At 32.1% G+C, this 18,631-nt stretch overlaps 1 long non-coding RNA gene across 1 annotated transcript; it reads left to right on the forward strand.

The window, feature by feature from the left end:
• Nucleotides 1-874: 874 nt before the first annotated feature.
• LOC143046589 (uncharacterized) lies at nucleotides 875-2,963 on the forward strand. Its single transcript, XR_012969169.1, has 2 exons — nucleotides 875-987; nucleotides 1,855-2,963. It is a non-coding gene; the product is annotated as an uncharacterized LOC143046589 (long non-coding RNA).
• The last annotated feature ends 15,668 nt before the right edge of the window (nucleotides 2,964-18,631 follow it).

Below are 18,631 nucleotides of genomic sequence, written 5' to 3' on the forward strand. Positions count from 1 at the left end.
ATTGTTATATATATCGGTATGTATGGTCAGATTATGTTTAAGAGAGAGATGTTCCCCTTTTGTCAGTATTTTGTATCTATGAGGGTTTGGATGGGGTTAAATGATTAAAGAATAATGCCCTTAAAAAATGAAGATTAGAGAATAACGGGCAAAAAAATGAAGATTAGAGAAAAAAGGGGTTAATTTTTGGAAGATTAGAGAAAAAAGGGGTTATTTTTTTAAAGATTAGAGAAAAAAGGGGTTAAAATTAAATGTTTACAGAATAACAGACCCCCCCCCCATCCAGACCCTCATCTATGTTTGTGACGTCATCTTGGTCTGATTAAAATGTAGAAATGGAAGCTGATGTGTTTTATGTGTCCGTATGTAATCGCCTCCATCCATGCTAGGGGCTAGGATGAAATTTAAAAAAAATAGGAGTTTTGAGTAAAAAAAAGGCAGGATGAGACACTTGCAAACAAAAAAGTCAGGACGAAAATTTCGGTAAAAAAAATCAGGATAAACTATAAAAAAAAAAAAAAAAAAAAAAAAAAAGGCAGGACGGAACGGAGTGAAAAATAAAAAGGCAGGACAGAGATTACAGCTAAAAAAAATGCAGGACAAAAATTTTCATCATTATTTAAACTCTGGCGATCTACATTTTCTGCGTTCTAGTATCCCAAACTAGTATGTGACGAAAACACCACGCAAACATAATCATGAATGATCATATTTCACATAACTGCGAAGTACAGCAGCTGCATATCGACGTGAAAGCGGGTTCGAGGATAAATTGTCACCAGGTTAAAAATTCTTTGCACACTAAATATTTTTATTTACACTGATCAAATGTTAAACCGTTAAGGGAACCAAAGCGTGAAAATAATTCATTGTTTCTGGATCTACATGCCCTTTATGTGTAATTTTAAATCGCAAACGTGTCATTCGATATTTGTTTTTTAAATGTTTACTTTTAATTCTTTCAAAGACGAATATTCTTTAGAACAGGTAAAATTTCTTTTATTATTGATAATTTGCATATAATTACTTGGATTACAAATCAGCATACCTCTATCAAGGTATCATCCGTAATAATTCTAAAAACAGTATTTTTCTTCTAAGGCTAGTTTTTTTTTATTTCGTGGTTTCATTCAAGAGTAAAATTTTAAAAAAATTATGTCATGATTTTACACTTCAATTACAATACTTAAATGATATTACGAAATTCAACTGCTTTGAAATTACGATAATAAGACAAGACCCAACAACAGCAATAACACAACAAAAGACAAAAAGAGAACAACAGTAGACACAACTTAATGGATTGTCTTCGTCACCTCAGTCTAATCAAAAAGTGAACCAAAAAAATACAAGGACTACACAAGATTTAATTGCAAGAAATCAGGATCAAAGATATGGAAACTAGTATTTATTAATACTATATACACTCCCACTTTTTTCATTTATTCTTGTAATATCAGAGAATTCAACGAAAATTTAAAGGTACTATGAAAATAATTTAGTTCAGAAAAATACATTACTGCGCAAAGTACTGTTCAGTAGGAATCTTTATTTAATGTTTTGTGACTCCGGTGTTTGTCTTTCCGCCCCCCCCCCCCCCCCCCCCGTTTCTTGTCTTGGTTTTGTCGTTTTTCCTTTGTAGTTGTAGTCTCGTTGAAATTTCTATCATTATAAAAAAAAAGAGACGTGTGATTGCAAAGTAGACAAATATCCACCACACTTCAAATAAAGTAAAGCTAAGCAATAATGGGCAACTGTACAGCCTTTAACAACGAGAAAGATGGGCAAAACATGAACCGGATCCACTGTTATATACATTAGTAACAATATGTATATCATAACTATATTTTAAAGGTATCAACGACATGATATGATTGGTTAAAAAAAGGAGAATAATGACTTGCTGTGCAGAAACTTAAACCACTGTCCAGTCTTTTAACTCCGTAACTTGGTGAATAAAATCCATGGAAATGGAATCTAAATGGATGATGAAGAAAAATCTACAAATACAGAGAGGCATAGAAGATCTGTGGATTAAAAGTTGTGCGATATTACCGAATGGAAAGTTAATGTTCGTCGACCAGGGAAACAATAGATTAATATTGCACCACCAAACTGGTTCTTTTGACAAAGAAGTCAAGTTACAATATACCCCGTTCGACATAACCGTCATCAAACCGGAAATGTATGCTGTTACATTCGGAAAGTACCGAACCCTTCAGATTTTTGACACTACCGAGCACACGCTTTGCCATGACATTAAATTTGGAAAAAGCTGTTGGGGTGTCTCGTACTCGGATGGAAAGTTATATGTAGTCGTTTTTCAGAAAGGAATAGAAGTTCTCAATCTGTTTGGTATGAGAATAAGAACTATCGAAGTAGACGTTCTCATTGAAAAAGGCTGCTACTGTACCGTTGACAAAGACCGGATATACTATACAGGCAACTTTTGGGGCGTGGTTAATTGTTGTGATTTAGAAGGTCGCCCAAATTGGCAATTTAATGACGACATTTTAGCATCACCCTGTACCATTTCTGTTTTGACTACTGGGGATATTTTTGTCGTCGGCTACGAATCTCACAATGTCGTCTCTATCAGTCGTGATGGGAAAAGAAGAAAGGTTATTCTCCGACAAAGTGATGGTTTAAACTATCCGGAGGCCATTTACTATGATGTAGCTAGAAAATCTTTGTTAGTTGCAAATTCCTGGGGAGGGACTGCCATTTTATATAACATAGTATGATAGTTTTTAAAAACTTTTATGTTCGTCATGATTGTCCAACTGAGCCCCGTAGAAGGATAAGGGAATACGATTTTGCTAAGCAAATACGACGATAACAATACGTACGAAAATTAATTTATTAACTTGTAAATTAAAAAAAAATGTATATGTTTGATTACAGATTTTAACTATTAGAAATATCTTGGCTAAATATTGTTTTAAATAAAAGAAGTGTACTTATTTATGTTTTATTACATTAATTTAGTATTCGCTGGTTAAGATATAATAAAAAAGTTTCTCAAGGTTGTCTATGTTAAATTAAAAGAAAATGACATATATTCCTAGAATTAAGTTCAACTATGAAATGTGTAATAGAATATATTGTATAATTCAGGGTCATTAACTTAGTTTGTTCATATCCAAAGGGAAGAAGCGAAAATTACTTTTAAAAGTGTCAAGACAAATTCAATGCTGATGAAAAATTGAAAAAAAATAAACACGATAAACTCATTAATTTTCATCCTTACTGTCTGTGACATTTTAAATATTTCATTTATCATTTTTAAGCCGAAAACGATTCACAAATTTTCTACCAAATTGACGATATATCTAATTCTTGGAAAAAAGCTATTAGCCACAATATTTAACACAATAAAGCCCTCCCACATCATCAATGAAAGAATATGATGTTTTCTTTAAAACATTTAGTGGTTTTATAATACGTTATTTTTTTGCATGCCCACATCATTTTTACATGTGGTGCCATTTAAGATGCGCTTGAAAATTCCATTGAAAATATATCATAATGTAAGTTAGCCCTTGCGAACTCTTTTTCGAATTAAGACTGCATGAACGAGTTGTCATTTACCGTGTTTAAACGTGAAATTAATATGGACATAGTGTAGGTCTCATGAAATTAATATGGACACAGTGTAGGTCTCACGAAATTAATTGAACTTGTTCAATCCTACATCATGTCTGCATGTCAACGTTGTACATGTAGCAATAGAAGAAAGACTCCATTTTTATTGTATAAATATACGAAATCGCACCAATTGGAGATCGGTCATCTGTTGTTAATTTTTTGTGTCCATTGATCTCTCCTGGAGAATTGTCTCTCATTTGCAATCAATGCCACATCTTCTTATTTTTATATTTGAACTAGTTTTCAGTACAAAGGAGACTCTCCCGTCGGTTCATGTACATTGTGTTGTTTAATTTTAGTTTTTTTTTGGTGTGTTTTGTGCAGATTTGACAAGTCTTATAAATAATCTGATTTGATATAAAGAGCAATACATTTATAACTGTCCTTCTCTAGATAAATATCGGCTTTCACATATTGTCACACCGGGGTGTTTTAGCTTGCAGTACGGTATAAGTTTAAACTTGTAATCATTGACGAATAAAGCCCGTACGACGCTGACCCATATTACACCCTCGTCTGTTTGTCATTGTTGGGTAGCTGTCTCATTTTCACTCCCACAACATCTCCGTGTTTATAAATCTTAACAATCGAGCTAGTAAGAATCTCGATCAATACATGTACATATGAAAATGAATAACTGTTTGAATGTACTTTATCAACAAATTACAATGTGTGTACTAGTTTACAAAAAAAAAAACCAACAATATAACATCACCTCAGAAAATAGTACTGCAATGGTATCTTTAAACGTTCTGTATATATACGTTGTATTGTATTCACGGTAATAGGTGTGACAACAAAAAGAGAGAAAAAAAGATATGACAAGATTTATCCTGTAAAACAATTAAAGAATTGAAATGACGAATGCACTCTAATTTGACATTTAGTTTCTGATCGATGCATCATTACACGGAACCACTTATTAATGGTTGATCTTCTAGTGTTATGACCAGGTAATAAGTGTATAAGTATTGTCATTAATTACCAGTAAACAAAGTATAACGAGAGACATTGTAAGGTAGGTTTTATCTAAACAAATTTTATATTTAGTATATTTGTATTTACTACTAATGATATGAAAAAGTATCATCTTAACTTTATTGGTATAAACTATCCGATCTAGTCCTATGATATAAGCAATCGTAGGTCCATATCGTTTGCTTTTAACTAAGTTAAAACGTTTTGTATTTAACGTTCATTATTATAATAGAAAATACTCCGATAAAAAAATCAGTTTCAATAGCAAACGATTTGGACATTATATTTATAGAACTATATACGAACAAGAAGTTTTGTATTTACTTGCTGAATTCTATATAAAAAATAAGGAGGTATGGCAAGATTGCCAGTGCCACAATTATGGATCAACGATCAACGTACTGACTTCAACATAAAGCAAAACCTAGGCCGCATAATTAACATATAGCTATGAACTAAAGAAATATCCGGACATATCAACTTGTGAAACGATTGAATGAGAAAACTAACGTATTAAAAAAAGTGAATTTAAAAAACCCATAAGAGACAGCAATCGCCCAACACTGAATACAACATAATATTGATTCGAATAGTGACAGGCCTTATTAGCGATCAGACTCTCCTTTGACATACCCTTCCTTAACATAGTTTTAGTCAATGGTGTCACAGCACAACATTAAACAAGACAAGCTATTCGATCGGCACGGAGCCAACAAAAACACAAGTTGTCAAAGTAACCCGGAAAGTACTTGCAGCTTCTGAAAGCCAGTACCAACTAATAAAGGAACCATGTTTTCTAAGACTATAATATCAAGTACATATCTTAAGTATTAGTGTAAAAGTCTTAGAAAATCATAACCTGGCGCATTGCTAAAATAAAAGTATTGACAGCTAGGATGCGGGATTTGAAGTGTGATTAACTGACAAAGAGCTCCTGTGTGAAACTGAAATATCGAAATATAAACAAGAACAACTACTGTATGTTGTCTTTATTAAAGTTATTTCAAAAGTATAGTTTTCGTGTTAGTGGTTCTTAAAGAATCGAGGCTGTTATCAAAGAAGTGCAATTGTGCCCATAGGAATATCTACAACTGATCCGTACAGGTTATTGCTGAAATTCACATCAATGTACGCAATGAGAAAAATCAACAGCTTTAATCGTTTCATCACAATCACAGCATACATATGTATGAAGAATTTATCTAGCATATGTATTCTTTTTATGTACTTTAAATGTGACAAATAAGTATGAAATTATAATTTTCAATTGACCATTTAAATAAATAGGAAATCTATACAGTTTGACGAGATTATGTGGAAGTGTAGTGTTGAAAGTCGAAAAGTCAGCACTGTCACCAATGATTTACTTATATTGCCAACACCTACTTCGTTAAACGTTGGGATGGAGAGCAAAACATTGGGAGTTGTGACCTAAATTAAAAAAAAAATATATTAATATTAAAAAATAGAAATTACTAGAATATAATTTGAAATAAACTGTTAAAGTTTTTGATGTATATTAGATAATTTTTGATTTACGATCATACTAAATTATAATTATGAAATGTTGTATCCGGATTTGTTTTTTTTTTCTATTTCAATGACAAATTGTTAAATGAGAAAGAAATATATGAACATGACACTTATATTAACATATATACTATAAATCATTTATAAAAAGTATCGAAATTGATTTGAAGACAGTTTTGAGTAAAAATTATGTCACAAATCAAAAATAAAAAGTTTTCATAAATTGATGTACTTTTTAATCGTAAAGGAATTTGTTTAATGCAATCATTACATTTGGAAGAAATATATTAACATAAACAGGTAATTTTAATTGGACCAATACTGTTATACGTTTAGATATATATATCATCATGATCATTCATTTCAAAGCATAATAAACTCTTTTGAATCCAACTATCTAAATCATCTTTAGTCACGGCTTAGGGTTTGTCAGAGGAGGGAGGACCGGAGCGGCTGGGTCTTATCGGGGCGAATCTTAAGAATTTATAGACCAGTGAATACATTGACACTAAGTAATTTCTCACCCCGTCGAGAGAAATTCAATGAACATTAACAACTAAAAGTCATTATGAAATCAATGTTATGTATCCTCATACCATCACAATGTTCTTATTCTGGTAGATAATGACAATTACATATTGCAGCTTTTTGACGGTCAACAAAATTTCAGGTTTTGTTCAGACGTACGGAAAAATTAAAGGAAAAGCCAATATAAAAATATGTTTGGTCGCTTTGAACAATTCTGGGCTGGGAGAAAAAGGAAGGTCCATGGATAACACGTAGTAACTTTTACCATCAATTAATAAAGGTCCACAAATGGTTTACAAGTAGTTGTAAATACAAAGGATTGTCTTACCACGATAATTATTTACAAATTAATGATGATTACGAAAACAACAACAAAGTGTTGAACTGTGAAAAAGGGCGTGGTATCTTTTTAATGCATACGTATTGTACATAGAACAAGGCTAGGCGTAACATAAATTAAATCTTCCACTATGATCGTCACTGTGGTTCTTTGAAATTATTGTTCATGTCAAAAATGTCTGCTATCAAAGTTAAATGGTTTTTTTTGTGTGTGTATTTTATATTGTTTGTGAAGAAATTTAACGTTTCTACGTATCTCTATATAATTATACATTTCGTGTTGTTGTTTTTAGGGAACGACCATTCAACTTCAAGAGATACAAATGTACGTGGGAGGGTAATCATTTTTGACTAAATTCTGTTCCCAAATTTGCTGAAAGAAAATATTGTAGTCAAGCGGATGACCAAAAAAAATCTGAGTCCAGATTTCCTTAGTAGTGTTTTATCTTAAATAAGAATAATTTGATGATAACGTCGAAAAACATAAATAATGTTAACGCTTTGTGCTTACAAAGTTTCTGACTTAAACAAAAAAAAAACATACCCATGCTGGCCGGTATAACAAGTCAACAACCCGAGCAAAGAGCTGAAAACATCCCAAGGCCACCGATGGGTCGTCAACGCAGCTTGAAAATCCCGGACCCGGAGTTGGGCTTCAGCCGGCCTCTCACTAGTAATGTATTATATTAGTTATGGGAAATGGAAGCCACACTTAACTCTGAAACATAAAAATGATCTAAAACTAAAACACACAAGACTATCACGATCTTGATGTTTTTGACTTTGAACAGTAACATAAATGTAGACAACTTTTTTATTTTGTTATAATTTGTCATTGCAGGGTTAAACACAGCATCATGTCGATTCAAAAGAACGTTGTAGCAATTTTATTATTGACCTTGGTCAAATCAATTTCGACGATACAACTCGAAGCAGAACTCTTCACACTGGCCAAAACAATGAATATAAAAGAACGATCGTCAGCTTCAAATGGAAAAACACTTCAAATGACAAACCAAGATGCCCTGCAATACGAACTGTGTATTAAAAATCCAATGAAATTGTTTATCAGCTTGAGGTATTCTAACACAGAGAATAGTACACATGTCAAAGTATTAATTGATGGTCAACAAGCATGGTCATTGAACGCGTCCACTACCAGCCATTCGTTTTCATTTGTAACAAGCGATTCGCTCGATCATCCTATACTACTAGTCGATGGCCGTTATACTCTAACTGTTGTGATAGAAACACCAGAGGATGCTGCATTCGAACTTGATTATCTTGAACTCTCAAGCCACGAAACCACTAAACCACAAGATATGATCTGCATGCCAAATCGAAAACAAGTTCATATAGAAATCGAAGACTTTTCTGACTTTGATGTCAGTAAAATCATGCGACGGTCTGGTGCGTCAACTTCTAGGACTGTTCTGCTTTTTCAAGGTCAAACAATAAAATACAAAATATGCATTGATACCACAATAATTATTGATATTCAAGAATTGGTTTATTCAAATGACGGTAAATCTGATTTCATAGTTATCAAAATTGATGACAAAATTATTGGTTCTTTTAGTACTATGGCTATTTCTAGTAACGGACGCGCATGGAACAATTTCAAAACCAGTGGTATAATTGGAAAAGGAATAAGACTTGACTCTGGCGTTCATGAAGTGGAGATTTCTGTTGTTTCAGCCGATAGTTTTGGCGTTGAGTTGGATTACATGACTTTTAGTGTTGAAACCTTGTTACCTGATAAAGAACCTCTTAAATGTGTATCAAAGAAACAGTTAGAAGCAGAATCTTTTAAAGGTGGCGAAAGAATGCGACTACGGGAAGCGTCGAAGGGCTATGCAATAAATCTTAAAAATGGAGAATTCCTACAGAAGAATATTTGTTTGCGTGTAGACACTGATGTGACTATTGATAAAATTGCGTATTCTGATCGTGGAACATCTAACACGTTATCTGTTTATGCAGGTGCAACCAAAATAGTTACTTTATCAACTGGTACTATTCTGTATTCAAATGACTCAATTTCCAGTACATTTTCTACAAATGGCCCGCCTATTGTTCCAACGTTACCGCCAGGTTTTACAAGCAATGGTGGAGTTAAAAAGAACAATATAACAACATTAACTCTTCCAGAGAATAGAATCAAATTATCAAAAGGACTACACGCTATGAGTGTGGTTGTTGAAAATTCCGATGTTTCTGGCATCGACTTAGATTTCCTGTCATTGACTTTTAATTTTGGAAATAACCTATTACAAGGAATAGAATGTCTGAGTCATGAACGTGTTTTGATGGAAGCTGAACAATTTCCTTTGGAAAGTACTCGGGGGCTCCGATTCAGATCAAATGCATCATCTAATAGAACTGTTTATATGAAACAGGGAGACATCATAAAACGGTCGGTATGTGTAACTGGTCGAGTTAAAGTTTCTACGACAACAATTTTTTTTTCTAATGATGGACTTGCTGATCAGATTTCCATACAGTTTCAGTCTATCCCCATGGGAACTTTATTGACAAGCGTAGATTCTAATAACGGAACAGGATGGAATGATATTGAAAGTAAAAAAATAGATAGCGTGCTCTTCCTCCGTGAAGGGGAATATGAACTGCAGGTTGTGGCTGCAAACACGGACAAATATGGAATCGAAATAGATGCTTTGATATTAGACATCTCTACCTTCGATGGGTCGTTAGTGCCTTGCTGAAAAAATCAATTTATACTCATGTCACTACTAAACAATTCATTTCGCTAAAAAAGGTGACAGCTCTAAAAAAAACGTTTAGATTTAAGAAGTTTGTAAATATTTTACGCGTCATTTGTATACTGTTTAATACAAAAAATCTATCGACGAAACATAACCTTATGGAAATGCGTGCCGACGCAGAGTTTACAATTTAAAGCTAGATGAATGTATTTATGAAATTTGTATGAATATTACAATAATACCTCCATATATCTGTAACATGAATATAAACAATACGATGACTATCTTACTGAAAGCAATCATGTATTGGTTAGAATTTACCTATGTGACTTATTTATTACCCCCCCCCCCCGACATTTTCTTATACCATTATTTGTATAAAAATGATATTTGATATTTTTATATGTGTACATTGATGTTTTGTATAAATAATTGAACTTGCTTATCTGATATTATATTTATTTTTTTAACTTATGTTCACTTGTTTCCTTCCTTAGTCCAATAACTTTAGATTTTTATACCAACCAATGATACACATTTTACATCTAAGTTTTCCCGCTTTATTCAGAAACTTATTGCAATATTGGGAAGTGTTTGAATAAAATTTTGATGCAGTCTTAATTTCATTGAGTTTTTAATGGGTTGTCTTTCTTTGAACAAAAAAAAATAAAAAAATACCCAAACGATGCTTCATATAGTTGTTCTTGAATATAGTTAGCTACTAGAATTACTACCTAGACACTCAAGTTAAAAAAAAAACACACAAAAAACCAGACAGACAGAAAGAAAGAAAGACGGACGGATAAGAACATTAAGGGCTAACTGCAAGAGCATTTTAGTTTCATTCAATCAATCAACCGGTGGTGTCGTAGACTAATTGCTGCTTCTCCTCTTAGCACGCAGCATTAATGTGTAAGCACTATATATGACTGGTCGGCTAAGCTGCTTAGCACGTGGCATTAATGTGTAAGCACTATATATGACTGGTCGGCTGGAGCCAGAATGAGGTGTTCGAGAAAGGTTACATAGCAGCATGTCTTTTTTGCGATTTTCATTTTGTGAAATAGTACATCCAAAATCCTAATATATGATGGAAGTGTTTAACAGCCTTGATTGGCTTTACAGCCCTCACACGGTCGATCCGAATAAGTGTTTCGGTCAACATGGTCAAGTACAAAACAGTGTTTATAAGTACTTATATCGTATTTGCATGTCTTCGTCCAAATACGTACTAAATTTGCCACGAGTCATCATCAACCAATCAATCGAAATATGTTCTTCATTTTAAATCAATGTTGAGTAAAGAAATACATGGCATTGCTATGTTGAATTCCAAAAGAAAAAAAAAGCAAATTGAATTTGGAAACTGACAGAATTGTTATTTCATAACATGTGTATGACTTTTAGATTGAATAATTTTAACAAATGATTTAAAAGGTGATTGTTTCAGCAGTAATTTCAATTAAGAATGACTTTCTTATTCTTAAGAGATCACAAAAGACGCCATTATGTATGGATTCCAAGTGCAAGTCGCTTATTTCGTGACATATTTAATAAAATTATTACAGATGGGTTGCCATCCTCCGGAGGGATACAGGTTAACAGATAAATATAGTCTTTAAACCCGTCAAAATTTAATCTAAAAACAAAATAATTACATTTTGTCTCCTTAGCATTCTCAAGAAGACAAAGACGTTCATGTTATGCAGATACAATTGATTTAATTATGAATTTATGCCATTAACAAGTAGTCAAGTTTGACTTATCATTTCACATAAAGGCCATCTTACAAAAAGTCTTTATTGTAATTCAAATTATTTCAGATATTTTATTGCATGGAAACACAAATTACGTTTAATATAGAATCGGCTTTGAATTTTATAATTTCAAAATCATGTCCGGTTTTATAATTTCAATGTGAAACTGGATTAATTAGACATTTTTCTTAGAATACTGTTTAAGCAATATGGAGATGTTGGCTATAACATCAATTCAACAACAAAACTTCGGTTATAGTCACCGGATATTCGTATTGCTTAATCTTTAACAAATCAAGAAAGTGTTACACAGAAAACAAGTCGTTTCTGGGTTGTTTTTTTTAATGTTTTTTGCCATCGCGTTGTCAGTTCTTCTTTCACTTATGAAATATGAAAGCCCCTTGGTCTCTTCTGCCGTATTTAATTAAAAAAAACCTTTAGCCTGTAACAAAAGGAATTTTTTGGTATTTAGACGGAAACTGCCACAGCTCCTTGTGTTAAGCGATACGTGTTGGCCACAGATGTAGAGTGGGGTGCTCATTTTCGCCACATCTTTCCATGTTTTCTACAGTTTATGTTCAGGTCTAAATGTTTTTGAAGTATACCGATATTTCTATATGAAGATAACTTCAATAGCAAAATAAACTTAAGCTTGAAAACCGGGTGTTTTAAGAAAATCATCTGAAAAGTTAGATTAAAGGGTGTTTGAAATTTCCGGATGTTTTGTCAATGGGGGACACATATTCGCCGTTTTTACACATCTATTTAAAACCAAATAACCGCAGCTTTTAACAATTTTTATCAAATCAATTGCATTATAGATGAATAGCAGACATTTCAAAGGTATAAAGAATTCAAAATTAGGGCATTCAGTCAAATATTTACTTAGAAATACTTCTTTGAAATCGTGTTTTTTAATCAGGAAATTGTCCGAAAATCGTTGTCCGTTTTTCGGTCATTTTCGGTAGGAGCCGCAATTTTGTCTCAGTTTAAAAAAATATTATTTTTGTTATAAAAATATAATTTACGGGTACATTTCTTCCATTTCAGCCATCCTTTGAAGTTTTTACACCTCAAAATCCTTAAACAGCGAAATTGTGTCCCCGGCGAAAATGAGCACCCCACTCTACCTTTACGCTTCTGACGTACCATGTTGTAATAGAAATAAGATGTGGTATAAGTGTCAACGGGACAACTCTCCATCCAAGTCACAATGTGTAAAAAGTTATTAATCATAGGTCAAAGTAAGGCCTTCAACACCGAGCCTTAGCTCACACCGAACCCCAAAATTCCTAGTGTTAAACAATCCAAACAGGAAAACCAACTGTTTAATCTATATAAAAAACAAGAAACCAGACACAAAACATTTAAAGAGTGCAGGTTTACAACCACTGGGTTGATGCCAATACCAGTGGACGTATCGTCTCAGAGCAGACGTACGGACTTTTGTGTAAATGTAAGTTTTCTGTTTATGTTATGTTGAATAGTTTGAAATATTAAGTTTTTGTATCCACAGACAATTGCAAAGGTAGCTGTAGTCGTATTTGTCATAACTGTCCGAATTTGTGGGTTTGAAATATTCTCTTCAGTTTCGTGTTTTATTTTGACTTTCAACTGCATGTTTTGTTTCGAGCACCTCTAATGAGTAGGAGTCCTTTTTAGACAAAACGCTTTGTCAAGCGTACCAAATCAAGTTATTATTTGCGTGATACCTCTGTGGAGTTTTTAATGTCCTGTTTCTTTTACAGGTCTCATTGGCATATAAACCACATCTCCCTATTTTATCATTGTATTTGTTTTTATACAATATGCCCTTGAACTTTGAATTATATACTTTCATATACTATACATGTGTTATTGAAGGTTGAATTATCAGCAGTATATCACAGTGAAAATTGTACTGACAGTGATTAGTTAATTAATAAAATATGACAAGTTGAAAAATCATGTAATATTAACTTAAATTAAAGCCATCAATGTACGGAAGCCTTTTAGGGTCACGTTATTTTACTTTTTCAAAATTTGATTTACACATAAAATAATAATCTAGCTGATATATCAAATTGAAGAATTCTTATATCAAATAGATAGTTTGTTATATCAATTTGTAAATCTGTTAAAATAAAATCATTAATTTGTTATATCAAATTGGACAAAGTAAATTATCATGGGACTAAAAGCCAAGCCGTCCGTAATAATCAATGCGTGACCACGGATTTTTCTTTAAAATAAGTAAACCATTGAAAGGATGTTAAGTCGATTTTTCTTCCTTAAAGTCAAGTCAATGAATCTAATCTAAAATGAATATATTTTTTATTAATCAAAAATCGCATTTGAGATAGTAAAATAATTTGAGGTGGTAAAACGGTTTATGACTTTTAATAAAATTAACGATTGGAAACTTTTGACATTACAAATAAAAGCTATTACATCTACTTTCGTCTAAAAAAACTAAAAAAAATTATATATATAAATTGAGATCATATAAAAACCTATCGGTATCCCTGTAGCCTTTAAAAAACTATTTTAAGATAGATAGACCTCTTTGCACCTTTTTGTTTAAAGCATGAATTCAAATAAAATTATATGTACTTGAATTGAACATTTTATCTTTTTATTTTGTGAATGGCAATTTAATCATGGTCAACATATTTTTAAAATTTCCCAGCAGCGTTTTTATTTTTACATATTTAGAATATTTAAAGCTTTTACGCCTTATTGCTTCAAAATGTCTTCTTTCAGTCTATTTATGAACTAAAATTGTCAGTATTGATTCGTCTATTAGGTCTAAAGTAATAATATATTTCCTTACTAAAGGGACAACAGTCCTTTTGCACAAATTACTGTTTTTCAGGGGTATCATTTGCGCCAAATTTTGTTTTCCAAAAGTGTCACTTGCGCAAATATTTGGAACTCATTTGCGCCAATTTACCTGTACACATAACTATCATAAATATAAATGATTAATATTTATTTATTCTTATGTTTGGCTAAACAAGTATATATGTTCGGAGATATTTCACCATGAAGATGAGCATCTGGACAGATATTACAAAATGCATTATATATATATATATAGACAGTCTATGTACAGAGAAGAAACCGTATTGCTTTGCTGAATATTTAATATAAGATATCCCAAAGGTAAGAACACATAATCTTTTGTTGATTATGTTTTAGTCACATAAGTATGTTGATGACACAGTGCTTTGTTTCAACCATGCGTATGCGCTGAAATTATATACCGCAAGACGTACCAGTAATGGAGCAGAAGCATTCCACAAGAATTATAATGAATAGTTTTATATATATTAAGATATATTTCAGAAAAGGAAATATTTGCCGTGTAAACTGCCGGTTCCAAGTCCGAATAAAGGAAGAGTGAAGTCATTTCTCTTCTAATTGGAGCAATCGTAATACTATGTTTTATTTTTGGCGCAATTGATACCAATGTTATTTTAAAACAGGTGGCGCAAAAGTACGCATTTTTTGGCGCAAACGGATTTCCTTAGAAAACCCATTAAAGGTTAGTGAAACATTTTACCTCAAAATATACAATATATAATGGAAATACAAAATTTCATTTCAGAAAACTTGTTTACCAGACGCCTTTCGGAAAACATTTAGGATACATATTTTTACGATGCTTAACCAAAAAAATGTCCATAAACTACATGTATGTATGAGTGGGCATGTAGATATAGATCGAGTCAGGAACATACAATGACCAAGAGTATAGAGAATAAAGATAATAGGCGACCATAAATTAAAGAATAGAGAATAATGAGGTTCTAAAATATAAAGAATAGAATATATATATATATATACCTAGGAAGTTTGTTGTCTGAGACAAGTGCCTGTGAAAATAAATGGGGAAATTCATCTAGAATACTGATTTTTTAAAATACACGTAGAACTGATGACGTCCCCACTAGCTATAGACCCTTATATATTCTAGTGATTTATGGTTTAAATTATTTTTGCAATTTCAAGGACGAGCACTTAAGTACAGCTGACTTGTCTTATGCAATGTAAAACGTTGCATAGAAAGGCCATAACAGAATATAAACCGATTATTTTTCTAAATTGACAAATCTAATACCTTCTCATTAAGAATGTCTGGACTAACCATTATCACGGCTTGAACATCTCAGCAAGGCCTTAAAATTTTCACAATTTGGCGATAAATCATCCATTTTTAATTAGACATTGACATATATCTAATTGGTTGAAATCTATCTAATTGAAGTTTAAATATAGACGTAGCTTCCAGTTCTAAAATGTCATTTAAAATAACATTTTCCGAACAGACTGTATCAAAATTAAAATTAAAAACCGGAAAAGAAATGAAATGAAAAGAAAGCATGTAATGTTATGCCTTATAAATGTTTTCTTGTATACATGTAACCATTGATCATTCGGTGAAATGCAACATTCAGACATATGCGAGATTTGACTTTGATATAACTTTTAAATTACGCACCAACACAAATATATCAAGTAAATAAGATGGGATTGGGGAGTAAATGCAAATATTACACAATCTGAAAAAGAGAACAAAATGCCAACAACATACAATAATTATAATAAATTGGGGATTTGTCAAAGAGACAACAAGTTACTCTGACTAAAGAACAGAAAACAGCCGAAGGTCATTAATGGGTCTTCAATATAGCGAATTAAGACGCCTACTTCATCAGGCCCCTAAACAAAAGTATGTACTATTTCAGTGACTTCATACTAAACTCCGAAATATAATACTAAAGAAACTAAATTCAAAAATCATACCAGACTAATAAAAGCCAAAGGCTCCTGCAACAATTAAAGACGGGAGTATGTACATAATGTCAATACATACCATTCTCCGAATGAAAAGGTAATCAGATGATATTTCCCCTTTCAACCATACTGTCGATTTGTTGTACCTTTAGACAGGTACAAAGCATAACGCAGGACTTTACAATTTTTATTGAAAAAAATCTTTTAAAAATCATTTAATAAAAAAAAAAAAGATATTTCGATAGAAAATCAATTAAGACTGTCATGGAATATTGTAAATTTTCGATTTGACCTGGGACCAATATATTAATGTATAAGTGCCAGACACATGTAAGGAAATGAAAAAAATAAACATATTAATTTCCGTCTGTATATGATTTTTCTAATCTGGAACAAAATTTGTATAATTCTTTTGTCATTTGCACTAAAAAACTAATATGAATACGAAAGTTTATTTTGATTCGGTTCACATATACAATACACTCATAAGCTATTGAGAGTTTTTAATATGGAACGCCATGACTGTCTTCTGATGTTGATTGTCAAATTTGTTACAAACTATAAAATAACATATGGACAAGATATAAATAATTAAGCAGCATTTTGTTTTGCATAGAAACAGCACTGGCATATTCAAATACATGCAAAGCATTTCTTAAATACATATCTAAACATGCAAAATTAATACTAGTATGTCTGTACTCGACCTCGAAGAGGACACTCATCATAATACATATATGCACAATTACAACTGAAATAAGAAGATGTACGTGGTATTAGTGCTAATGAGAGACAACTCTCCACCCATGTCACAGAGTGTAAAAAGTAAACAATTATAGGTCAAATTACCGCCCTTTAACACGAAGCCTTTGCTCACGCCGAACAGCAAGCTATAAAGGGACACAAAACGACTAATGAAAAAACAAATCAAACTGGAAAATCAATGGTTTTATCTACTTTAAAAAAGAGAAACAATAAACCACTTTTGAACCACATTCTGTGTCATTTGGTCTCTTGTGAAGAGTTGTCTCATTGACAATCACAACACATCATCATTTATATATATATCACCTGAGCACGCACAAGCTGATCTCAAAAACCTTACCATCACAATCATAGACCACAACGAGGGTTGGTCGAAGGTCGACAGAGTAGCTCGGGAAAGATTTTGGATAAGACAGTTAAGGACAGTTTCCCCAAAGGGCATAAATGAAAAAAAAAACATAGAATGAGTCACTCATTTTCCTGTCATCACTTGTTTCCAGTAACTCTGGCTCCGTACTGGCTTTACAGGTCGAAGATTTTTTTTTTACAATACCAGTTTAAATTACAAGGCTCCATTTATTTGGGATGGATGTATAAGTACGTAGCCACGTTCAATTATTTTACCTTATTAGATAAAACTAATTTTTCTAATCATTATTAAACTGCTATTCGTTTGGGAGGCTTAAATATGTAGTTTCTGTTGCAATTGCCCTACCGTTGTCAAATCTGAAATATTATACCAACTTGGATCGGTTAGGGCATTTTTGATTGTTTTGTTTGAGGACTGCCCTCCATGCAGTTATAAACTGTCAAAACCTTTGGAAATTTAGAGTTGTGCCAGTTCACATCGCAAATAACTATTTTTATTTGGCATATCTTTGTAATCTTTGCGCCTTGTTTGGAAATTTTAAAATTGTACTAGCGTCTGTGGTGTTCGCCTAAATTGTATACATTTCAAGATTTTGATAGTTTCCAGTTTGAATATATTGACTTGATTCATATGACATCGTTCTATTATTGAAGAAGGATATCTGTTATCCGAAATATCTAATATTTGTTCATTTTATAGTTATTTAATGGTGATGTTGTACCCTTTTTGACTTGTTATATATATAATTTATATAATTTATAGTTTCTAGGAAAAATAGATAAGAAAGAATGTAATCACAGCCTGAACATCGAGTTTTTGCTTGGTGTTATTTTAGACTTTAATAATTATTGATACGATAAGTACAAAATCAGACGTTGTATTATGGTGAAACAATCAAATTCAAATTTATTTCTATTTCTTAGCTTTCTTATATGTCAATTGTATATTTGGATGCATCGTTTTCCAATTTGTAATTATGTTTAAAATTTAATTGTTATCCAACTGCACAGTAAAGTTAAAAATTCAAATATCTTTCTTCATTTTAAAACAGATTATTTATGGACAGACTAAATTTGTTTTCTGTCTTTGTGAGAACAGAATACATTCTATAAAAACTACCTATTAGAAAACATAAAAAAAAATCATAGTTTCCGTATTTTGTTACACACATTCACTGTGATAAATTCATAAAATCCCGCTAAAAAAGTAAA

The sequence above is a fragment of the Mytilus galloprovincialis genome, chromosome 9 (genome assembly GCF_965363235.1).
Source record: "Mytilus galloprovincialis chromosome 9, xbMytGall1.hap1.1, whole genome shotgun sequence".
NCBI lineage: Eukaryota > Metazoa > Mollusca > Bivalvia > Mytilida > Mytilidae > Mytilus > Mytilus galloprovincialis.